The following is an 11,167-nucleotide window of genomic DNA, read 5'->3' as shown; positions in this document are numbered from 1 at the left end:
TGATCTTCTTCTTTTTCCTGAGGTATTCACCAGGGTGGGCAGCCCAGGTTCCTAAGTTGTGACACTGTACATGGTGGAGGGGTCCAAGAGGGAACAGTGACACTTGCTTGGCTCTTGGCTGGCTTTCAGTCACTTCCCTCGCTACCCACAAGCAAAAAGGCCCTCCTGGTGCTGGTTCCGGGCAGATGGGTTTGTGTATGTTCTAGGACCCCGTGGGTTTCTCCAACGAACTCTCCTGTGAGGTTGGGAGTTTCTCCTGCTACCACAACCCCCACAGGATTTTACAGCCAGACGTTTTGAAGCTTTCTTTTCCCACACCGGAACCCTGGGTTGTGCTGTGTGTCTTGCTCCTCAGCTCGTCCTCCTGGTGTATCCTCATGCAATTTGGGATACCCAGTCAGCCAGCCTCCCCCCTGCCTGGTCCTCCAGTTGCCACCTTGTCACAGGTCCTCTTTGCCCTGGCCACCTGTCTCCACCCCTCCTACTATTCTGGAGGAATATTTCTTACTTAACTCCTTGGTTGCCAGACTTCCATACAGTCCAATTGTCTGGCAGTTCTTGTTGTGTTTTGTTTTGAAATTTGTTGTTGTCATTCTTTTGGTTGTGCGAGGAGGCAAAGTGTATCTGCATACATCTCCATCTTGGCCGGAAGTCCTCATTGGCTCATTTGTATAAGCATTTTAACATGACAAAACTTGCCCTCCTTAAAACCAACAAAGGAGCCCAAAACTAAAATTTTCCTTTCTATCCATGTCCCATCAGTTTCCTCCTTTTCTTCTTCCCTTCTATAAACTTTGTTCTTTGTTAACTGCATCCTCATCTACTACCTACCCCTCCATCTACTGAAAAATGATCTCTGCTTTCATGATCTGGTGAAATTGCTTTCACCAAAATCACCAACTGAGGGATCTAGTAGATATTTCCAGTCTTATTTTATCTGAATTTCAGCAGTATTTGATATTTTGTGTGGTTGCTCTTTTTTTTTGTAACTCCCCTCTTCCCTTAGCTTCTGTTACACCACTCTCGTGTTAATTTTTCCTCTCCCTTCCTTTCTTTTGGATACACTTTCTTGATTGTTTTTCAGAGATCTCCTTTTCTTTTTATTCCTTAGGTGTTGTTCAGACTGTAGATTTTGTCTTACTACTTTCTTCTTTCTCACCCTTCAGTGGTCTTGGAAAACCTTATCTATTCGCATGCCTGCAGTTACCTTTTAGAAGGGCTAAAGATCTCAAACATGCCCCTTTAGCAGGAGTCCCCTGTTAGGAACTGGGCCATGCGTGAAGCTCACCTGAGCCCTGCCTCTTGTTGTGCGCCCTGCCTCTCCCCCATGAAACCATTCCCTGGTGTCAAAAAGTTTTGGGACTGCTGTCCTATAGTCATTCCCTAATTTTTTTTTTTAATATTTTGAGTTTATTCTTCATTTAACTTTTAAAACACTACTATAGTTGAATATTAAAACAAAAACAATAGCAAGTAGTGAGTATATTATGATTATAGTCCTTCACTCATTCACTACTGTATATAAAATGCCAGCAGTGAGTGTCATTCACTGGCCTCATTAAGAGGTCTGACACTGAACACCACCCCTAGGATGATGTTCATCATCCTCATATGCTTCTCCATTGTAATGGTGTCGTCTTTCTTGATTTGGATCAAAGTCCACCAGTTCTACCTGACCCATTTCATCAGTCTCTTCTACTTCTTTCCTTTCAGGTAGGAGTTTTTCCAGCAAAGAGAGTTTATCAGGAGAGAGAAAGCCATTCTCAGGAAAATTTACCTTGAATTCGATGATCAGGCGACCCTTTTCATACGGTCTACGATAAATTGGCCTGCCTTAATTTAGCACACACTTGATGTCTCCATGCTTGACAATCTGACCTGGATGAGAGGTGATGACTATGGTTTGGTTGTCAAGAGTAGCTATTGGCTTCTGGAAGCCACACAATGCTTCGACCAGCTGTATGTCCATACATATGAAAAAGTCTTCTCCTCGCCGAGTGAAAACAGTATGGTCCTTCTGATCTAAAACAATGATAATATCTCCGGGCTCTAGTCCTGGTTCTTGGTCTCCTTCACCATGGAATGTTATCTTCTAGCCATCTTTCATACCTTTGTCAATATGAACTTCTAGAATCTTCTTCTCTCGAACTATTTTCCTTCCATTGCAGCTTTTGCATCTGTCTTTAGGGCTGATCCGTTCCCCATGGCCCTGGCACTCCATGCACACAGACTGAATTTGCTGAACCATTCCAGGTCCTATCTGATGAATTCTTATCTGCATCCCAGTGCCTCGGCAATTGGGACAGCACTCTACTGCTCCTTTCTTACCACCTCGGCCTTCACATTTGTCACAAATCACATTCTTTTGCAGAGCTAGTTTTCTTGTTGCACCATTATATAAATCTTCCAAGATTACCGAGAGCTGATGTACAACATTTTTACCTCTCCTTTCCCTCTGCATCCTTCCTCCTCCTCCAAAAAAATATCAAAGATGTCCATGGGAGAGCCAAAACCGCCACCTGCTCCACCTTCTTTAATTGCCTGTTCTCCTTTATCATATAATTCCCTTTTCTTTGCATCAGAGAGCACTTCGTAAGCTTGAGATATCTGTTTAAACTTCTCTCCTTCATTTGGATTCTTATCAGGGTGGTACTTCAAGGCCAGCTTCCTGTAAGCCTTTTTCAATTCCTCCTGGGTGGCATTGGGTTTGACCCCCAAAACATCATAGTAAGTAGTTTCTTTCACCATTTTTGACAGCCGGTCAGCGGGCCGAGGCAGGCGTGGAGGAGCGGGAAAGAGCGCGTTACTGCGCGCAGCTCCAAAAGCCGCTGCTCCTCCGCTTCTCACCGAGTGTTCTGGAAAGTTCCCGTCATTCCCTAATTTGTTCAATCAAATATTAGTTTTGTCTGTTCTAGAACTTCATAAAAATGGAATCAAAGAGTACATAGTACTTCACATCTGGCTAATTTTATTCAACATTTACAGGTTGTATGTATCAATAGCTTTTTTTCCTTTTTATTGTTGAGTAGTCTCCCATTGTATGGGTATTCTACAGAGTATTTATCCATTTTTCTGTTGATGGACCCCTAAGCTGTTTGCAGTTTGGATATATTATGAATAAAGCTCCTGCAAATATTCTCATACAAGTCTTCTTTGTAGATGTATAAATTCTTTTCTCTTGGATAAATACATAGGGATGGAATTGTTAAGATTCTTAACTTTACATGAATCAGCTTATAAGAAACTGCCAGATTTTGAATATCTTAAATATTGTATGTCTACAAACAACTAGATTTACTGAGCATATTCTATGGGCACTGAGCATAGAGCTTTATTTAAATACAGTATTTCACCTGATTCTTATCATGATTCAGGTGAAGTCTATAAGGCAGATATTATTATTCTCATTTTACATGGAACATAATTAAGGCACAGAGAATTAAATAACTACCCAAGGTGACATAGCTAGTATGTGGCCAAGCTGGGATTTGGATCTAAGCAGGTCAGACTCTAGCTCTTGTGCCTCATGCCTCTTAATATATAATAGCAAAAAAGTTGATAATTCTTTTCTCAGGAAATGAATTACTTTCCTGTTAATGAAAGTGGTCATAATAACCAAGAGATGCTATGTTCCTCAATAAAAACAATATAAATGTAAAATCTCATCCATTATTTAGATATGGTACATTTAGTGAATAGAAAGACAGACAAATATCCATCAAGGCCTCTTTATTCTCCTGGGAGATTCAAAGTTATCTTCAAAGACACACCATCACCCTAGCTCTGTGAAACAGAGCTTTTCCATCTAGCTTCTCTTTAGAATAAGTGAGGGTTAAACTTCAGAGCCTCTTGGGCTGACTAATGAGAGCATAATCTCTTCTCTATAATTAAGAAAGGAGCCTAAGACTACTGGAGAGGTGTATATGCTGCAATGGAGCAGGGAGATAGGCCAGTGGGCCCTCCCATGGTTTTTCTATGCTATTAGATCTCAGTCTTAGATCCAGACTTACTTTAGACTACCTCTAGGAAACCTGAGGCAAGGAGGAGGATGAAAAAGAACACACCTGTTCTTCTGGGGCTGAGTGCCACCTCTCATCTAGGACTCTGACATCCTCACCTCTCATCTTTGAAAAGCTATTTAAACCAGAGGAATTTTTTTTTCTTTTTTCTTTTTTAAAGGAGTTATAAATAGGAATTGTTGATAAGGGAAGACTGGGAATCTCTGAGTCTTTTGAAAACTCATATTAATACCCTGGCTGGTGTGGCTCAGTGAACTGAGTGCCTGCCTGTGAAACAAAGGGTCACTGGTTCAGTTCCCAGTTAGGGCACATGCTTGGATTGTGTGTCAGGTCCCCAGTGGGGGGCGCAGGAGAGGTGACCACATGTTGATGTTTCTCTTCCTCTCTTCCTCCTTCCCTTCCCCTCTCTCTAAAAATAAATAAATAAAATCTTTTTTAAAAAAGAAAACTCATATTAAGTTTCTACCAGGGACTTTATGAGAAAACTGGTAGAGTATGTGGTTATTGATGTCTCAAGGCTTTCTCTCATTATTTTCCCTCATTATTTGTTTCATGGTTAATTAAGATCTGCAAAATCTGAGGCTGCCCTCTTTTAGCCTCCTGGTTTGACAGTCCTCCATGTTTGAGGGATTGCTTGCAGGTCCCAGTGGATATGACGTTCCCATCAATTTGTCCCAACAGGAATGACTTTGTTTATTTTTTTAAACTTTATTTTCATTGTTTACACTATTGCAGATGTCCCCATTTCCCCTCCTTTGCCCTCCTTGACCCAGTCCCTGTGCCCCCTTCCCTAAGGTTACCACCATACTGTTGTCCATGTCCGTGTGTCATGCATATATGTTCTTTGGCTAACCCCTTCACCTTCTGTCATACAGCTCTCCTCCGCCTCCCCTTTGACAGCTGTCAGTGTGTTCCATGTATCTGTGCCTCTGTTTCTATATTGTTTTTCAGTTTATTTTGTTCATTAGATTCAGCATATAAGTGAGATCATATGGTGTTTTTCTTTTCCCTGAGTGGCTTATTTCACTTAGCACAATGCTCTCCAGGTCCATCTATGTTATTTCAAAAGGTAAGAGTTCCTTCTTTTTTACTGCCGCATAGTATTCCACTGTCTAAAGGTATCACAGTTTTTTTATACATGTATCTACTGATGGGCACTTGGGCTGTTTCCAGATCTTGGCTATTAAAAATAACACTGCTCTGAACATAGGGATGCATATATTCTGTCAAATTGGTGCTTTGAGTTTCTTCAGATATACTCCCAGAAATGGGATTGCTGGGTCAAAAAGCAGTTCCATTTTTAATTTTTTGAGGAAACTCCATCCTGTTTTCCACAATGGTTGCACCAGTCTGGATTCCCACCAACGGTGCATGAGGGTTTCTTTTTCTCCACATCTGAACCAACACTTGTTTGTTGATTTATTGATGGTAGCCACTCTGGCAGGTATGAGGTGACATCTCACTGCAGTTTTAATTTGCATCTCCCTGATGATTAGTGACACTGAGCATTTTTTCATATATCTGTGGGTAATCTGTATGTCTTCTTTGGAGAAGTGAGTATTCAGGTCCCTTGCCCATTTTAAAAATTGGATTGTCTGTCTTCCTGGTGTTGAGTTGTGTAAGTTCTTTATATGAGGCCTGTCTGAAAAAAGTCCAGCCATTGTTAATATAATAAGAATAGCTTGCACAACATCAGTGTAACCTGGCAGCTAAGGAGACTGGACTGGAATGCGCATGCATGAACAATGATGACTTAATTGTACTAGTCATTGGGAGCGGTAGACGCCATTGAATGAGCATGCATACTGTGTTGCCATTGCATTAAAAATGACTGAGCAAGTAGAGCAACAAATCTGCACCAAATCTTGCATTAAGCTTGAACATTCCTCTGTGGGAACTGTTCAGGTAATTCAGAAGGCTGCAACTGGTGACTGGCAGCTTCATCACAACAATATGTCTGCTCATGCATCACATTTCATGCAGAATTTTTTTGGTGAAACATCAAATCACCCAGGTGACTCAGATCCCTGAAGCCCAGATTTGGCACCCTGTGACTTCCGGCTTTTCCCAAAACTAAAATCATGTTTGAAAGGGGAGAGATTTCAGACCAGTGATTAACATTCAGGAAAATATGATGGGGTAGCTGATGGTGATTGGGAGAACTCCGTGAGGTCCCAAAGTACCTGCTTTGAAGGGGACTGAGGTGTCATTGTCCTATGTACGTTTTTGTATCTTGTATCTTTTTCAATAAATGTCTCTATTTTTCACATAACATGGCTGGATATCTTTTGAATAGACCTTGTGTATTTTGAAAACTAAACCCTTATCAGATGTATCATTGGCAAATATGTCCTCCCATATAGTGGGTTCTCTTTTCATTTTGTTAATAGTTTCTTGAGCTGCGCAGAATAATTTATAGTCCCATTTGTTTATTTTTCCTTTGTTTCCCTTGTCCCAGGAGATATATTGGCAAAATACTGCTATGCAAGATGTCTGAAATTTTACTGCCGATGTTTTCTTCTAGGATTTTTATGGTTTTGTGACTTACATTTAAGTCTTTTATACATTTTGAGTTTATTTTTGTGTATGGTGTAAGTTGGTGGTATAGTTTCATTTTTTTGCATGTATCTGTCCAATTTTCCCAATATTATTTATTGAAGAGACCACCTTTAGTCTATTGTATGCTCTCACCTCCTTTGTCAAATATTAATTGAACAAAAAGGCATGGGTTTATTTCTGGGCTCTCTGTTCTGTTCCATTGATCTATATACCTGTTCTTATGCCAGTTTCCAGGCTGTTTTTCATTATAGTGGCCTTTTAGTATAGTTTGATATCAGGTATTGGGATACTTTAAAAAAAATTCTTGGGAATCATGAAATCCTTGAAAGCATAGCTCATTTCTGCAGATTATTATCAAAATGTGTACCAAGTGGAACCAAAATGGAGAATTTCTTAAGAACTTGAAGAGGTGCAACATTAAAAGCTATGATTATCCAGCAGCAAGTGTTCCAGCCTTAAATTGCCACCCACTTCCTTTTCTTCCTCCCAACAGTTAGTGGGATGAAAATGTCTTCACATTGAATGCTTTCATTTCTTTCTTCTTGGCATATGGGCATGCGCAGTTCAGCACCTTGAGGAAGTGGAATATTTTTGCCCACATACATGTATGAATGTAGGCATTAGGGCATGTGATATGGTAGGGCATGTGATATGGTAGTGCAGGTGGTCTCAGCATGCATAGATCAGGTGGATAATGTCTCCAACAATGGTGCTGGTGTGGGGAGGGAACAGCACGAAGGTAATATAGCCAATGTTATCACCCACAGCAGCATTGTTGTCTTTCAGCTCCAGAGGAGGTTCTCTGTGGTTAAAAAGGATCTGTGGGGTTGTGTGGCTGGCTCTATGTCTTTGTATTCCTGTGTGAACACCTTTCCGATGACCACATCACTGTCATCCTTAAACACTGTGATAAAGTCTATTGTGATTCTGACCTTTTTAGGCTCAACATGCATGGTCCCATCATCCCTATAGTGGATAAATGCCCTGTTCTCTCCTTCCTTGCCCTCTTCTTGGAACTGGAAGTATTTCTCAAAGACAGAGGCAAAACAATTTTAACATGCACAATGGAATTCTTGGATGCAGGCAGATTTTCAAGGTCATATAGCAAAGAGATGTTGTATTCCTATTCTGGATGTCCAAGAAACTCTGTATACTCTCTTTAGTAACTTATCAGCACCATGTGCCTGAAGTTCCTAGTAGAACTTCAAAGAAATACTAATGAACACATTCATTTTGTCTCTAATAGGATTTGAAACATTACAGAGGACCCCATCAGAATCTGTAAATGTTACTTCTACTGCTTCTGGTTTGCTTCTGGTACTGTGTTCTTGAACTTGAGCACAAGTGTATCCTCAATGATGTGGTTGTGCACCTCCAGCAGGATTGTGGCAGCAGCTACCCCAGAAACTTAAGCCCCACCTGAACCTGCCTGCTGCTGCTTCACCCACAAGCAGGAATGCCTTTCTTTCTCCTCATTCTTTCCAGAATTTCTACTCATCCTTTAAGGGTTGAGTTCAAAAGTCACAAATATGGTAATTATTTATTCCATACATACTTCACTTTCTCTTTAGATTCTGATTCTTTTTCCCAAGTAGAAATGTTTCATTTTACTTTAAATCTTTCTTTTAATTGGTTGATTTTAGAGAGGAGGAGAGAGAGAAAAATTTGATTTGTTGTTACTCTTATTTATGCATTGATTGATTGATTCCTGAATGTGTCCTGAATGGGGATCACGCCCACAGCCTTGGTGCATGGGGATGATGCTCTAACCAATGGAACTATTTGGCCTGGGATAATTCTGCTTTATATTTCTAGCTCAGCATAAAACAAAGATTTAATAAAATTTTTACAACTAAGAAAGACATGGATAAAAACTTTTAAGTAAACAAATGCTTCATTTGAACTAACCTAAAAACTAAATTGTTTCTCTTGCTTCACAGAATGCTAATTTCATCTTGTGGTGAGAAAAACATTTCTGCCTAGAATTTTAAGACAACAATTTTTACTAATATTGATACAGGCCAGTTGTCCTTTATGCCTTTGAGTCCCTGGTGAGTTTCTTACTGGCCAGGGTCTAGGTATCAATAAGAAATATTTTGGGGATATGTGTAGGAGGTTGGGACAGATAAAGCGCTTTAACTATTGGTATGGAGATCACTCCTTTCTGCCAGTGGATGCCACTGAGTAAGCATTGTTGGTCTCCTCTCCCGCAGTCCTTATGTCTAAGTCAGAGTCTCCCAATGAGCCAGAACAGCTGTGAAGACTTTTTATTGGAGCTTTGAACTTTGAAACAGCAGATGAGACTCTGAGGAGCCATGTTGAGCAATGCGGAATGCTCACAGACTGGGTGGTGATGAGAGGTTCAAACACCAGGTGCTCCAGAGGCTTTGGGTTTGTCACCTATGCCACTGTGGAAGAGGTGGATGCAGCCATGTATGCAAGGCCACACAAGGTGAGTGGAAGAGTTGTGGAACCAAATATGGCTGCCTCAAAAGAAGATTCTCAAAGACCTGGTGCCAACTTGACTGTGAAAAAGATTTTTGTTGGTGGTATTAATGAAGATACTGAAGAACATCAGCTAAGAGATTATTTTGAACAGTATGGGAAAATTGAAGTGATTGACACCATGGCTGACTGAGGCAGTAGCAAAAAGAGAGGCTTTGCTTTTGCAACCTTTGATGATCATATCTCTGTAGACGAGATTGTCATTCAGAAATACTATAGTGTGTGGGGGAGAATCAAGATGGTGGAGGAGTGAATGGAAGTCACCCTGGCCTCCTCCCAGGACCAATCTGGAATTACACCTAAATTGTGGAGAAATCACCTGGAACAAACAACTGAACAATAGTGAGAGAGGAGCCTTATAACCTCAGACAGACAGAAGAATCAGCTTTAGTACAACCTGATTATTATTTTTTATTTTCTCCTAAAACTCCTTAGATTCTACATATTGATTTGAATGCACTTGAATATTTTATGTATAATGTGTGAAATAGGGCTCTGTATTTGTTTTATTTCAAGTAATAATGATTAAACTGATATTTCAAATCAATGGGGGAAAATAAGGCTTATTCAAAAAATAAGGCTTATTTTCCCCCATTGATTTGAAATATCAGTTTAATCATATATTGCATTGTTAGATATATATGTTTGTTTCTAGAATGCTTATTTTATTTAATTGATCTACTTGATTATTTCTGTGCTGGTGTCATGTTGTTTTAATTGCTGAGACTTTATAATAGATTTAAATTTTTAATATTTTATAATGGATTTTGACATTAAAAAAATAAATAAATAAAATCAATCTGTATTTTAAAAAAAGAAAGTAAGAAGGAACACCTACCTTTTGCGACAATATGGATGGAACTGGAGAATATTAAGCTAAGTGAAATAAGCCATTCGGTGAAAGACAAATACCATATGATCTCACCTATAAGTGGAATCTATTTAACAAAATAAACTAACTAACAAAATAAACCACAGGCATGGAAACATGGAACAGACTGAAAGTGACCAGAGGGGATGGGGAAGGAGGACAATGGTGGAAAGAAGGGGAAGGGACTAGACAAAGAACATGTATGAATGACCCATGGACATGGACGACAGAGTGGGAATTGACTGTGGGAGCTGGGGATGGTGGTGGGATGGGTGGAGAAGGGCAAAGGGGAAAAAATTGAGACAGTTGTAATAGAATAAACATGATTTTGAAAAAAAGGAATACTATAGTGTAAATTGTCACAACTGTGAAGTAAGGATGGCCCTTCCTAATCATGAAATGGCTAGTGCTTCATCCAGCCAAAGAAGTTTAAATGGTTCTGGAAACTTTGGAGGAAGTTTTGGTGGTAATAGCAACTTTGGTCATGGAGGAAACTTTCAGTGGTCGAGGTGGCTTTGGTGGTAGCCATGATGGTGGTGGATATGGTGGCAATAGGGATGGCTATAATGGATTTGGTAGTAATGGTGGTTATGGAGACATTGGCCCTGGTTCCTCTGGAGAAAGCAGGGGCTATGGAAGTGGTGGACAAGGTTAGGGAAACCAGGGCAGTGGCTATGGCAGGAGTGGAAGCTATAACAGCTATAACAATACAGGGAGTGGAGGTGGTTTTGGCAGTGGTAGTGAACACAGTTTTGGAGGTGGCAGAAGCTACAATGATTTTGGCAGTAACAACAATCAATCTTCAAATTTTGGGCCCATGAAAGGAGGAAAGTTTGGAGGCAGAAGCTCTGGTCCTTTTAGTGGTAGAATCTAATACTTTGCCAAACCATGAAACTAAGGTGGCTGTGGTGGTTCCAGAAGTAGCAGTAGTTATGACAGTGACAGAAGTTTTAATTACTGCCAGAAAACAAAGCTTAGCAGGAGAGGCGAGCCAGAGAAGTGACAGAGAAGCTACAGGTTATAAGAGATTTGTGACTCAGCCACCAACAATGGTGGCAGGGCCTGGCTGCTACAAAGAAGACATGTTTTAGACAATAGTCATGTGAATAGGCAAAATACTCAATGACTGTATTTGTGACTAATTATATAAGAGGTTATTTCAGTTTCTGTTCTGTGAAAGGTGTGAAGCATTTCAACTGTTTTAATGTAGTTA

At 40.2% G+C, this 11,167-nt stretch overlaps 3 pseudogenes; 1 reads left to right on the top strand and 2 right to left on the bottom strand.

Annotated features, from left to right (window-relative positions):
* Positions 1–1,393: 1,393 nt before the first annotated feature.
* LOC129086042 (dnaJ homolog subfamily A member 1-like) lies at positions 1,394–2,566 on the bottom strand (annotated as a pseudogene).
* A 4,505-nt stretch (positions 2,567–7,071) lies between these two features.
* On the bottom strand, positions 7,072–8,076 carry LOC129086156 (actin-related protein 2/3 complex subunit 2-like; annotated as a pseudogene).
* Positions 8,077–8,796: 720 nt separating this feature from the next.
* LOC129086155 (heterogeneous nuclear ribonucleoprotein A1-like) lies at positions 8,797–10,957 on the top strand (annotated as a pseudogene).
* The last annotated feature ends 210 nt before the right edge of the window (positions 10,958–11,167 follow it).

This window comes from Pteronotus mesoamericanus, unplaced genomic scaffold (assembly GCF_021234165.1).
Source record: "Pteronotus mesoamericanus isolate MK-2021 breed Mesoamerican mustached bat unplaced genomic scaffold, CSHL_Meso_final scaffold_36, whole genome shotgun sequence".
NCBI classification, from domain to species: Eukaryota; Metazoa; Chordata; class Mammalia; order Chiroptera; family Mormoopidae; genus Pteronotus; species Pteronotus mesoamericanus.
Note: the sequence above shows the minus strand (reverse complement) of the source record. Positions and strands in the feature narration are given on the sequence as shown.